The 14,504-nt window shown below is 36.7% G+C and overlaps 1 pseudogene; it reads right to left on the bottom strand.

Moving 5' to 3' along the window:
• Positions 1-5,465: 5,465 nt before the first annotated feature.
• Positions 5,466-14,504, bottom strand: part of LOC118811221 — a 35,655-nt pseudogene continuing 26,616 nt past the window's right edge.

Here is a 14,504-nt window from a genome sequence, read left to right as displayed (position 1 = left end):
TAAATTCCCTGTACAAGGTTCATGAATAAGGCCACCTGCAAGTTCTCACCACCATGGTCAGATCTCACTCTAGATGGTAGCCCATAGAGGCCCGTCGCTTTGAGAAAATGAAGCAGCACTGTGGAAGCACGGTTGTCTGTATTACAGTTCAGGTAAGTAATCAAGCTGAAACGCCCATCGATGCCACCATGGATCACAAAGCCCCATCTAAAAAAGGGAATACAAGAAGTCCAACTGTAATAAATATGTACACACGGACACCCAAAGTTCACCAAAAAGTACTTTCTAATACAGTTCAAATACATACAGGATGTTTTATTTTAAACTTATTAACTGTATCAAACTTTTACTACCCCACTCATATAGTCAATGAAAGAGTATGCTGTATGCAGTTTTTTTTTGTTTCTTTTTTTTTTTTAAGCAAACCTAAAAGGTACCACATAGTTATCATGATATAGACTATATTAGTCATACTGTATATACTATCACAAAGTTGTTGTTTTTTTTTGTTTAGGTTGAAAATGTGCAAGTTACACACAAGCATGGGCCAAATATGAAAGTTTATGGTCTCAGTTGTATAGCTATACATTTTTCCCCAGACAAGGCAGAGTTATAAGGGTTATGGTAGATTACTAGCACACTAAAGATGAAAGAAATTGTGACTTACCGTATGAGACGCATGTTATCATCAATATGCCATAAACTGTTGGGGTATGGGACATGATAGACCCGTCTAGACACTGCTCCACCTTCTCGCAGCTGCTGTGAGGTTTATTCGAACCATCATCTCACGCACCCTACGCCGTGGAACCAGTAGCCCTTTGTGTGCAGCATGGCCCACATCATCTGGTTGTATGTATTAGTAACGTCAGTTTTTTAAACCACTGCAGAACTACTGTGTGTGTATATATATTACATAATAATATTCAGCTAGTCTAATGGCTATCGTTTATCAAAGTAGACATTTGGTCATAAAATGAGCATGCAAACATTACAAAGAACAGCTAAACATTTTAACAATTAAAAAACCTCCGTTGTTTGTGAAAAATAAATATCATTCCCAAACAGACATCAGTCTGCACCGCTAATGCCGAATGCAGCCTACCGTAACGTTATCTGGCCTGAAGGAAAACTTTTTCAATGCCACTCAAATCAGGGTCCAGACCTACCTGATTCCCTGAATTTGGATACAGGGCTTGAAGTTGCCTGATATGAATTTCAAGGTCTTCATCGGTCACTTCAGCCAACCTTCTCCTTACTGGTACACCAAGCACTTTGGATCTTTTGTAAAGATACGATGCTGAGCATCCTAATATTTTTGCCATCTTTTTTACAGTGTGGCCTTGGGTCAAAAGAAACTCGATCTGTTCTTTTGTAATATGAACAGCTGGTCTACCTCAACCACCTGAAATAGAAGCACATTCAAAAGCTGCAAGTAGCTTTGTAATATGTTCAGCTCAATTGGTCTATAAACATCCAACAACTAGGTCAAGAAATGTATTGTGTTATTTTTATGACATTATTTGAGTGTGTCCTGGGAGACAGTAAATTCAAAATTCTCCATAAATTTCTTGAGCAGTCCTCAAGTGAACGAAGTTCACGTTCTCCGCATATACCATACTGTTGAGCTCTTTCAAGATCATGGCATTTTCTGACTATTTTTTCAAGGACAGCCAGCACCATTTTAGCTACCTAAAATTCTGCAGGCAACAGTCAAGACGACCCAGTGACATCACATAGGGCCCTAATGATAATTCGGATATCTAAAAATGTCATTTTGACTAGTCATAATCGAATTAGAGATATCTTTAATTATAATTAAGGATTTGTGACTCTTCAAATTACGAAACATGTGACGTCATTTGAGATATCTTCAATGGCATTTTGACCTGTCAAAGAGTAATTGTAGATATCTTAAATTGCTGTTCTTACTAGTAAGATTGTAAATGCAGATATCTTAAGTCGTCATTCGAAGAGTCAAAATGTAATTGTTTCTGGTCAAAACTCATTTGTAGATATCCAACATTTATTTATGGATAATCAGATGAAAGCCATTTAATGTTTAAACAGGCTGGCCATAGTGAGTCTGCCTAAGCCCCTGACATTCCATGATAGAATTTGTAGCTTTATGTCAGATAACTAGTTATTTAAAGCCTTTGCATCTGTGATAACCTTTATAAAAGAACAAAATGAGTAAGTTAAAATTATTGTTAAAATAAGTGAATAAAAATCAAACTTGTAAGTCAATTTGTTCACTTTAAGTAGGGTTAGCTGAGATGACACTAGAACATTTCTACTCTGTGTAGAACAGCAAACAACCCCCCTCCCTTCAATAGTTAACAAGTGAACAACTGGCATTACCGATCCTATAATAAGGAGCAGTCATTAAACAAGCCGAACGCCGCACCGCCCCCCACCTCCACACAACGGCTACTTGATAAATTGGTCGTAAGTCATTTTCTGCCGTATGTTGGGAGCGCGAGAACCACACGTCCGCTCAACTCGCCGCCATCTTGTCCCCCCCTCACTATTTTCTAATATATATTTTATGGGAAGAAGCAGAAGGAGGATTGTGTTAGCCAACAGAAGCCAGCTGCCTGTTCTTATGTTGATGCACAGAGGGCAGCAGAGTCATAGTAGAGATAATCACAGGCTGAAGCATTGAACTAATTAATTTAGGGTAGTCGGCCACTCGGTCTCCTGTCTCTTTGTCTGTCATGTCTCCTGTGTCTGCCCTGTCCACTCTGTTGCTGGCAAACGTTTATGGTGGGTGAGAGATGACAAGCTGCACACATTCACATTTTCACACAAATGACATTTTAATGAAAAAATTATGTCCAAGTTTCATACATATATTATTGTCTCCTGAGCAGCTCAGCCAGTAAAGGTTCTAAAAGTGGTGTGTGGAACTTTTATCAGCATTTGCAGTTTGGGAACCATTTTGTGGTTTGTATGTGCAAAACAGACACTGTGAGAGCCAGAGTGAACAGACTGCTGTGGGGTCTTTGATGACAGTGGGGACAGTGGAGCCAGTGATGATGGAAGCACAGACAGCAGAGTGGAGTGTAGCAGTGATGACAGCAGCAGATCCAGCTTCCCCAGCAGCAGCAGAGACATCAGCTACAGCAGCAGTCCTGAGCTCCTACAGTTCAGTGTCCTGATGAGGTGGGTTATGGTTGATCTACTGGACCATTCAGTGTTATGTTCTCATTATGTTCACAGTGCTGAACCAGAGAACCACCACCTCTGCAGAGAGACTGGTTGGTGACTTGTTCTTAGACACTCATCCTCTCTTGAAAATATTGTACTTGTCTCTTGAATAAGAAATGTTTGTGTTTTGATGCTGTGTAGTCAATAACCCACACAACTTTTGTTATAACCAGTTTAAACAGTAACAGTTATCTGTCCAAGTAACACACAACAGCTGTCAAATGCACAGAGCAGCATTGTGTGATGTTTGTTTGAGTTTGAGCTATTTCTGTCTTTAAATGTAAATCATCCTCTATCTTTGCTCTCACTTGGGAAAGCTGACAGTACTGTGAGTGTCAGACTGACAGCAACACAGCTTAGTGAATTATTTACTCTTCCTGATGAGGATCAACCACAATTACATCAACACTCTGTGCTGCAGAATGGAAACTGTAATCATTTCTGTTTCTTGACTGATCGAAGCAATTGCTCAGTGTGTAGGGGAAATGCTATTAGCATGTATGCTATTACTAAAATACTACTATACTGTTTTAAACAATTAAACAGTTTATCGTTTTGATCATGTCCACAATATCTGATAATAAATAAAGTATTTGACCCATCAAAGATGTAAGGGAGATCAAAATTGTATGTATTCAACAACACACAACACACAGTCAGGTACTGCTTTGTGTTAACTTTGGGAAAGTGACTATAGCACAGCTTTAACCAATGAGCATACAAATCTTTTTATTCTACAGTAAATTTGTGCCCCTGTTGTCACATGATCTAAACACGACATCACCCATGTGTGGACCCGCCCCCTTATGATAAAATGGTTCATACAAGCTTATGAAGCAGTTTGAGTCTTCCTCTCAAATGTGTTTATGTTATGAAAAAAACTTGAAGAGAACAACAAATCAGTTCTTTTATACAGAGCATTTTGTTTTTGTGGTCATAAACATCACTTGTTGCTCCTTTAAAAGGTGATGCAGACATTATTTTGTAATAAAAATCCACAGCTCCAAAGAGTCCTTATCTGATTTACTCAAAGAACAGTTTACATTTAAAACAGAAATAAACGAAAAAAGCAGAAAATTTCATCTTTATATTCTGTGTTTAATGATCAGCTCAGAGAAGAGAGGAGTACAGAATTATCTTTCACACCACAGTAATAGATTCCATACATATTAAATCAAATGAAACTCAACATACAGAACTCGACATGCAGTCATTATTATTCCTGTGTGGAAATAATATCAAATTATCATCATCATCATAATAATCACACAATCATTAATGCAAAAAGCCTAAGAGAGAATGTATCAAATATTTTTCTTACAGTGTAAGCAGTAAATAAAGTGGAACCGGACAAAAGTGGATTTTAAGTACTGTTGAGGTTTGAATTGATATAAAATACTGTGTTTTTTATTTTCATTGTTTCATTCAAAGAATTAGAATGAATATTTATTTTATAAATATAGTATTTATTTAACCTCAATTTTTGCCTTGTGTTATTTTATTCATCATATTTATTTGGGCTGAAAAAAGGTAAATTGCTTGTTACTGTTTTTACAGTGTAGCACAATATTAGGTGAGTAATTATGTTTCATTATTGATTATTTTATTTTATTATTTTATTATATTAAAGGGATGATCAAAACAAATGCAATGAACAGTTATAAGGCGCTGCTTGATTTTTAACGCCAACACTGAAAATAGAAAACTGTTATACAAGTTAGTTACAGTGAAACAGCACTTTCCTGTTTCTGACTGATGAACACTGAACATTCACTTCTGACCAGAACATCTTTCAGTCCTTTACTCTTAAAAATGATCTACAGTGAAAATGAACAGCCCTTTAATTTAAGACATTCAATCCAAAACAATAATTTCCTTAAATTATAATTTAAAAAAAAAATAATAACGTCTCATAAAATCTGTTAACTGACGACCTTTATCACACCAGACACAAAATATTTTCACAAAGATAAAAAAGTTGGATTAAGAGATCTAAGGTAATTATTTTGATGGAATAACTTAATAAGATGAGATGTGTCAGTAAATGTTTCTAAGGTTGGAAAAAGTTGGAAAGTGTTAAAAAAAACTGTAATTTATGATTGTAATTTGTTTACATAAATTAGGGGATGTTTAAACCACTTTATCTCATTTATGCTCCATAAAACATTTTGACTTGTGATTGATGATAAAATCATTTCTTGTGTCTAAAGAGGTTTGAATGTAGTTTCCTGAGGAAAGACACTGGCTGTGGTCTGTCAGTCACGATTCATCTCTGTCTGAGGCTCCTCCTCCACGTCATCATAGTCTGGAAAATAAGTACATTTAACTCAAATAACACATCTTTATTTTACAGCACACTGCATGTGTAAAAACAGTAAATAGAGCACTATGTAGGTTCTGTTTAGTACTGCAGGCTGCAGCTCAGCTTATTAAACTCAACCTGAAAAGGACCTTTTTCACCTTTTACTTAATGTGTCTGGTCATCATTCAAAAGGCAAAATTCATGTTTTTCTGTAATTTTCCTTCAAAATGTAATGACTTTTGCTCACATTGTTTTTTCAGATTTTAATTTTTGATTACATTATCGTGCACCAGTGGGTGGGGAAAACTAATATAATAATATTGACAGATAATATCATAACACCCCCCAAACCACTCCCACCTATCATTGAGAGAAAATGCTGAGCTAACTCAGATATATAATGTGTTTCACTTATGTAATTATAATGTGATTATATGGAAGGAATATGCATCATGTTTTCTGATTCACATTTTCAAGGTAGTTTCCATTTGCTAAGTTGCTTGATAAGAGTGAGACGTGGGGAACAGATACACTGTTAAAAATGGCTCGTTGGTTCATACTGAACTGACAGACCATTTTACAGTGTAGTTGTGTTTAAGCTGTGTGGGCAGCACAAGCAACATCAGCCTTGTGATTGGTCATGCAAGATTGTCATGTCTTCAAACAAACAAACAGAAAAAGAAGAAATTCTGACAAAATACATCAGTTACTGTACATTAGAAGGTTATTCATTAGGCAGACTTTATACATGTGTAGATGTAGAGAGGACTGATTGTTTTTCCGTTTTGCCAAAATGACAGTGTTGCACTACTGATATTCAGTGTTACACAATGACCCACAAAACTCTGCTGAAGAATTATTCAACTGCACACTTCATCATCAGTGACACAAACTACACTCAGAGCGCAGATGAATAAGATTAATTACTCTTCTGAACTGAATACATGAATAAATACGGCTGCATGTCATGTGTGAATGGACAGTGCAGTAAAAAGAGTAACCTTCTGCCCACATCACAATAATGAGCACACAGTTTATCATGTGCTATAAATAATGTAAACATGTTTTCAGCAGACTTCCTGTACACTTGATTTAAATCTCTCACTCCACCCTCCTCATTCATGTAAATCTGCAATGAAGCGACATAAACAACAAGATCAGCCACTCACCTTTTAGCCCTCCTACATCCTGTTCAGCACTGATGACATCATCATAGTTCTCTGGTGTGTCCACTACACCAATGTGGGAAGATTAATTATATCAATAAGAAGCAAACCTGACATTTTCACTGTGTTGAAGCTTTAGTTTAAAATTATTTGCCCACATTAAGTAAAACCTACTTGTCATAATGTAGTTTTGTCCAGTGGTAACAGCATCATCATAGTTATCTGTCATGTCTTCTGTCAAAATGTAGAGATAAATGTCATTAAATCAGCATCAGTATCATCAGTGCCTGTGTTCATGTTTGAGATTACAGTGTTGTTACATTACAAGTCAAACCTGTTACAACAGCTGAGCTCAGCAGTGATGACATCATCATAATTCTCTGCTATGTCCTCTACACCAAATTATAGAGAGATAAAGGAAAAATAAATAGAACGATATAGATATTAAATTTGTCAGGTGTTTCATGTATATTTTACTGAATGTTTGGTTTGTATGAGTCTACTTTGCTATTGATTTAATTGAAAATTTGAGCTCCATTTGAGTTTTATTTACATAAAAATCAGTATTTACACTGAAACATTATGCCTACATCAGTGAATAATGTTGATTATCTCATAACAGTGCATGTCAAGGTCTGGGAGATATTAGACATTAAACAAACAGTTGGTTTTCGTAGTCGTCATGTTGGATGCAGGATAAACGTGCAGACAAGAAGACCTGACTGACTTTGACAAGAGTCAGATTGTTATGGCCAGAAGACTGGGTCAGAGCATCTCTGAAACTGTAAGGTTTCTTGGGGTGCCACCAGTCAGCAGTGGTGAGTACCTGTCCACAGTGGTCAGAGGAGGGACAAACCAGGTACCAGCAACGGGGTTAGGGAATGATTTGAGGAACATGATGAAGAGTTCAAGGTGTTGCACTGGCCTCCAAATTCCCCAGACCTCAATCCGATCAAGCATCTGTGGGATGTGCCAGACAAATCCAACGACCTGCTGCTAATGTTTTTGGTGCCAGACACCACTGGTCACCTTCAGAGGTCTTGTAGAGTCCATGCCACAGCAGGTCAGAGCTGTTTTGACAGCATGAAGTGGACCAACACCAGGCACATAATGTTCATAATGGTCATAATGTTTTGGCTCATCTGTGTAAATTATTTACTTTATGAAATGTGATGTATTAACATTAATAAATCTATTGTTGTCCACATTCTATGATCATATGTTGGATATGATGATCATATGTTGCAGGAACCAAAATATCTTCCTGCACGTAATTGTGGACTGTATCTGTAGGGGGCAGTAAAGGTCCATAAATAAGTCATTACAGTTCCTGAACATTTGGTTATTCTGTTTTTACAACATTTGTTCTGAACCTTTTATCTCTACTTAATTTCTATTTCTTTCTAAACTAAAACTTCAAATTAGAGACACACCTGCTACACTATCAGAGATCTGTCCAGCAGTGATGACATCATCATAGCTCTCTGCTGTGTCCTTGTTTGCTGATTCACCTAAATCAAGTAAAAGCAGTCTGACTTTACAAACAGTTCAGTCATATTTTTACATTGTGGTTTAATATTTAAAGATAAAATCGGGTGATTAATTAATAAAGGAACTCACTTATCAGACCACTGGTGGTGACATATCATAATATTCTGCCTTCACTCCAGTCAGAGACTTCTCTGCAAAATGAAAAAAATGTATTACTTTTATTTATATTACTTTTGATTATATATATATATATATATATATATATATATATATATATATATATATATATATATATGTTTTTTTGTAACACTTTTCAAAACCCTAAAATTCAGAATCTTTTGTGACCTACAATGTGACTCCATTAAGATTATGCAAGAAGGTATTTTTGACAGAAAATTCTGATCTAGAGATGAATCAATTTGTCAGTCAGAAAAACAAATAACTGATACATCAGTACAGTAACACTTAAATAAAAAGTAGAAGTAAAAAGTATCCACAAAACAACTTTAGTGGAAGTTTAAACCAGGTCAAAAAAGTACTTTAGTTCTGAGTAACTGTTAAAACTGCAGGGACATTTCTTAGTACATTCAGCATCTATCAGCATAGGAACTGTAGTTTGTGAGGCTCCATCATTCTCTTCTTTGGCATCTTTTGCTCTAAAATAAAATGGCAGACCTCAATAGTCAGAGGAGTGACCAATCACAAAGAAGTACAGATGCTGTCCCCCATAAAACACAAACACATAAAAATGAATTAATAACCAAATGTTCAAGACTAAAATGTAACTATGTAAAAGTAAAAGTTAGATTTCTTTACTCACTAATATATTGTGAGCAGAGTTTTACACACACATGTTCTGGTCCTCTTAGCTGAGAGAAACTCCTCATCCACATCCTCATATCCTGAATGCTGTTCTTCAGAGAGGATACTTCCTGTTAGAGAGCAGAACAGACATCAAACATGTTCAGAGTGCAGAGCCACCCACAATCCTCTGAGTGCTGTGGATCATTGTGAACTGGGTTAATGACATGAAATAATATCAGTGCAGACAGTAGAGGGCGCTTTCAGACAAAAAACTCAACATCACACACAAACACACACACAGACACACACACACACACACACACACAACTCTCCCTCTCTCTCTCTCTCTCTCTCTCTCTCTCTCCCACACATGAACACTCACACTGGTCTTAAAATGTAGATATAGACAGACATTTCTTTTTATGTGAATGTAAAAACATGCTGTTTCCACTTTATTTATTTATTTATTTATTTATTTATTTATTGTGTATTTTGTAACACAGAGAGCATAGTGTAAGGAAATCAAGAAAGTTGGTAATTACAGAATATTTAAATAAAATAATACAAATAATAAAATATTTAAAAATACCTATTTTGCATCACAAGGTGGCATGGTGGCGCAGTGGGTAGCGCTGCGTAACTAGGGTCATTTCTGTGTGGAGTTTGCCTGTTCTCCCCGTGTCTGCGTGGGTTTCCTCCAGGTACTCCGGTTTCCTCCCACAGTCCAAAAACATGCAGTCAGGCCAATTGGACATGCTGAATTGCCCCTAGGTGTGAGTGTGTGTGACTGTGTATGTCTGTCTGTCTGCCCTGCGATGGACTGGCGACCTGTCCAGGGTGTATCCTGCCTTCCGCCCAATGACAGCTGGGATAGGTCCCAGCACCCCACCGTGACCCAGAAGGATAAGCGGTTTAGATGATGTATGTATGTATGTATTTTGCATCACAATTAAACTTATATCACCATAATTTAATTTACCAGTTTAACACAGATTCTGGCAGTTCAACACTTATGGAAAGAATGTTTTGATCATTGCAATACATTTTTTCCACCACGAGATGCAGCGGAGGATCAGTAATCAGTAGATTTAGTAAAATTGTGCTTAAAGTTGTGAAGTGCTTTTTTCATTGTACTGATGAGCTGCAATCTTATTGTACAGAGAGCTGAAATCATTATTGCTGTTTTAAAGGTTCCTTATCATATGTAACTGAATTTGCTTCAGTTTTATGAAATAAAAGAGTTTGATGTTGTATGCAAACATTGTCAAACTTTCAAAATATGCTATTTAATTCCAAGTTCAAAAAGTCAATTTACAGAAAATTAGCTGGAAAAACAGACTGTTTTAAATTCACTGCTTCGGTGACATCACGAAAACCAACATATTTACATATTTACATATACTCAGCACGCAGTCATTTTGCTCCCCCTATTCACTTTGAGGTTAGAGCAAGTCTAGACTGCTTGAATGACACGCAATACAGGACAGCCAATCAGAACAGAGATCTTTAACATATATCAGTCTTAAAGGTACAGTAACCAAAACAGCCTGTTTAATTCTAAGGGATAAAAAGTGGTTGGAAAATGGTCATGAAATATGAACTAAGACTGTTTTTTGGAACCTAAACCAAAACAAACATTATAAGTGGACTTCAATGAAAAATGCTAAATGCAAAAAATAAATAAACAAATGAATAAATACACAAAGAATAAAAAGTACAATATTGGCCCTTACATATTGTTTCTGTGCTCTCCCAGATTTTCTAAATAGATAAAAAACATTGTCTTAAACATGTAGAAACATTTCATGCCTCCTTCTTTCCTTCATCTCTTATTAGGAATCAGGCATCTGCAGCTCTGCTTTCAGTTTTGTTCTGTCAATGTTGTGATGTCACTTAACTACTGAAATAGCATAAAATTAATTTATGTGAGTAATTGAGCATTTTTAAAACATTTCAGAAAGGCAATTGAAAAATAAAAATTTTGTGTCTAATCAGGAATAACAGACCAGCTTTAAAGGAATCAGCGTGACTTTATTTTGCTGGTGAAAAGAGAGACTTTAGGCAGATTTTCACCCTAAACAACAACCACTGGAGTGCTGATTTAATGTTCATGTCAAATAAGTAATATGTGCTTTTCATCAAGAGAAGGTTTTTAATGAACTCTTTTTTAAAATTAGAGACTGGAATGTGAATGAATGTTTATAATATTCGAATGAACTTTGACCCCTGAATATCACAAAATACAGAGAAATACTTTTTACTGGAATTAGTTAAATCATTTTAAAGTCATTTCACATCAATTCTTCCTTAAATAATAATCACTTGAATCACCTGAACATGAGTGAATGAGTATAGAACTTAAAATCAACACAATTACAAAATTATACAAGTACAAATACTCAAGAGCCCCTCAACACATCTCTACACTCTCTCTCTCACACACTCACACACATAATCTCTGAACATCCCAACACCATTACCAGCACACACTTACTCTCTCACACACACCTTTTCTCACACACACACATGCAAAGAGACTTTATAACTTTTAATTAATCTGCAAATAAAATACTCAGAAAGACTTCAGTGTAAGAATCATTTAGGAAGCCTGAACGTCAGTGTGTTTTGTGAGCTACAGTTTGAGACACTAAGATTATACAGAAAATCATTTCCGCCAGACATTTCTGATCTAGAGACGAATCAAATCTTTAATCAGCGAAACAAACTAAACTGACTTATTCTGTAATAAACTGATGTTATTCTGTAATAACAACAACAAGCAGTAATTACTACTAGAAAGGGTGACAATGACTACTGATAAAATAAATGACTAGTACATTTACAGAACACCGTAAACAATTATTTTGATTTATTTTTTATTATTTGCATTTGATTTTTTAATATATTTTAAAACTCCATAGGGGGTTTTACTGGTCCTTGGGATGAATGTGATCACTGCAGGAAGTGAGTTGGAATGTTTACAACAGATGTAGCAGTAGTTAATTTTTTTATTTTGGCTGGAGTACGCCTTTAAGACAAGGCAGGTCAGTCTGTGTGAATTACAGTGTGATCAGCTCAGTACAACATTAGTTAGTTTAGTGAACAAAACTTGCTCTTAATTTCCCAGTAAAACATTTCATTTTTACTTTTATATACTTGAGATGCTTGATTTGATTTTTAAACAGATATTTTTCTACTTTCACTGTACTTTATTTTTGGCTCCCAGCTTCCATATTTGATTGAGTGAGATTTTGACACAGTGGTTTTACTTTAGCATAGTTTATGCTTTCTGCATCCCTGACCAGGCTTTTGGAAAACTATTATTCTGACAATGGGCATAATATCTCAATATTATAGTTTATCAATTTTCTATTCACCCCTACAAGAAAGCACAATAAAACACATCTGGCTATAAACTGAAGAGAACAAATTTATGTGCATATTTATTTCAAATATTGGATTTATTGTAAACATTCTTTGTGGCGGAATCATGAATTTATAATGAGTTCTCTTATTATTAAATGGTGATTGTGATGCTTGTACTTTCCAGCTGTTTAACACACACACATGTTCTGGTCCTCTTAACTAAGAGAACCTCCTCATCCACATCCTCATATCCTGAATGCTGTTCTTCAGAGAGGATACTTCCTGTTAGAGGAGAGCAGAACAGTCATCAAACACATTCAGAATGCAGAACCACCCACAATCCTCTGAGTGCTGTGGATCATTGTGAACTGGATTGGTTACAGGAAATAATATCAGTGCAGACAGTAGAGGGCGTTCTCAGACACTATACTCAAGACTCACTTGGTCACTGACACACTAGGTCACTCAGTCTCTTGGTCACTCACTTGGTCAATTAGTCACTCACTCGTTCACTTTCTCAGTCACTTGGTCACTTACTCACTCTTTCACTTGGTAACTCAATCAGTCATGCAGTCATCTATTCACTCCCTTGGTCACTCATTACCTGATCATTATGTCAGTCACTCACTGTCTTTAAGTCACTCATTACCCAACTTATTCTGTCATTTCCTCAGTCATTTTGTTATTCAATCATTCAATAAGAAACTCAGTCACTCAACAGTTCACTCAGTCACTCCCTCACACTGTCTCTTGGTCACTCACAAGGTCAATTGGTTACTTACTCAGTTACTCATTTGGTCACTCACTCTGACACTTGGTGACAAACACGGACTCTTCACTCAGTCAGTCAGTCAGTCTCTCACTCGGTCACTGTCTCACTTGGTCACTTGGACACTCACTGACTGACTGAGTGGCTCGCTCGCTCACTCAGTCACTCACTCACTCACTCACTCACTCACTGTGACTGTCTGTATCCACCCCCCCCCACACAAGCAGCTTTGTGGTTTCTCTGTCACTACTAAAACGGAAGTTTGACAGGAAATATAAAGATTTATAGATACTTACCAGCAGAATTGCCATACAAAACCACATGTAGATCTGCTCTAACTGCACATTTCTAAAATAAACTTCACATTTTATACTAATGAATTTGTGTTACAGCCAGCTCCACAATTATTGGCACCCTTGCTAAAGGTGGGTAAAAAATGTGTTTGTGGTTAATTATCTCAGTCCAACACTGAAAATACAAAAGAAATCTAACCCTTTATTAAAGTTAATTTAGTCTATGAAAACAAAAACTCTTTTATTAACAAAATTACGTGTCACCATTTTCCAAGACAACAATTCTTTTCGAGGGTTTTATGATACTTAAGAATACAGAGCAAGAAATACCCCCCAACACACACAAACACTCTTAAATACAGAATCTGAGCAGATCTTTCATGTTTCTGAATCCTCTTTTCATGTCATTGTGGATTTGGACAATGACGGTTTGAATCATTATCCTGGCACTAGATCAAACCATGATCCAGTTTTAGCTTTTTTGGCAGAAGCAGCCAGATCTTCATGTAAAATCTCATGGTACTGTGTGGAGTCTATGATGCTGTGTACCCTAACAAGTTTCCCCAGGAGGAAAAACATCCCCAGATCATCATAGATCCTCCAGCATATTCAGCTGTGGGGGTGAGTTATGTTCTGTACCATTCTTATTTTTTAACAAAAGCTTTTTTGACCAAAAGCTCTATTTTTGTCTCATCTGACTATAAAACCTGGTTTAAGGTACTAGCAGTGTGGAGAAATCTTTGCTTCTCTAAGCATCATCATCCTTGTGCATGGGGAAAAATAATCACACACCACTTCCAGGCAGGTTCACTACAGCGCCTGCTGTTTTCCATCCATCCATCCATCATCTAAACCGCTTATCCTTCTGGGTCGCGGTGGGGTGCTGGAGCCTATCCCAGCTGTCATCAGGCGGAAGGCAGGATACACCCTGGACAGGTCGCCAGTCCATCGCAGGGCAGACAAACAGACATATACATCCACACTCACACTCACACCTAGGGGCAATTTAGCATGTCCAATCAGCCTGACTGCATGTTTTTTGGACTGTGGGAGGAAACCGGAGTACCCGGAGGAAACCCACGCAGACACGGGGAGAACAGGCA

The sequence above is a fragment of the Colossoma macropomum genome, unplaced genomic scaffold (genome assembly GCF_904425465.1).
Source record: "Colossoma macropomum unplaced genomic scaffold, Colossoma_macropomum, whole genome shotgun sequence".
NCBI lineage: Eukaryota > Metazoa > Chordata > Actinopteri > Characiformes > Serrasalmidae > Colossoma > Colossoma macropomum.
This window is presented reverse-complemented; position numbering and strand designations above follow the sequence as displayed.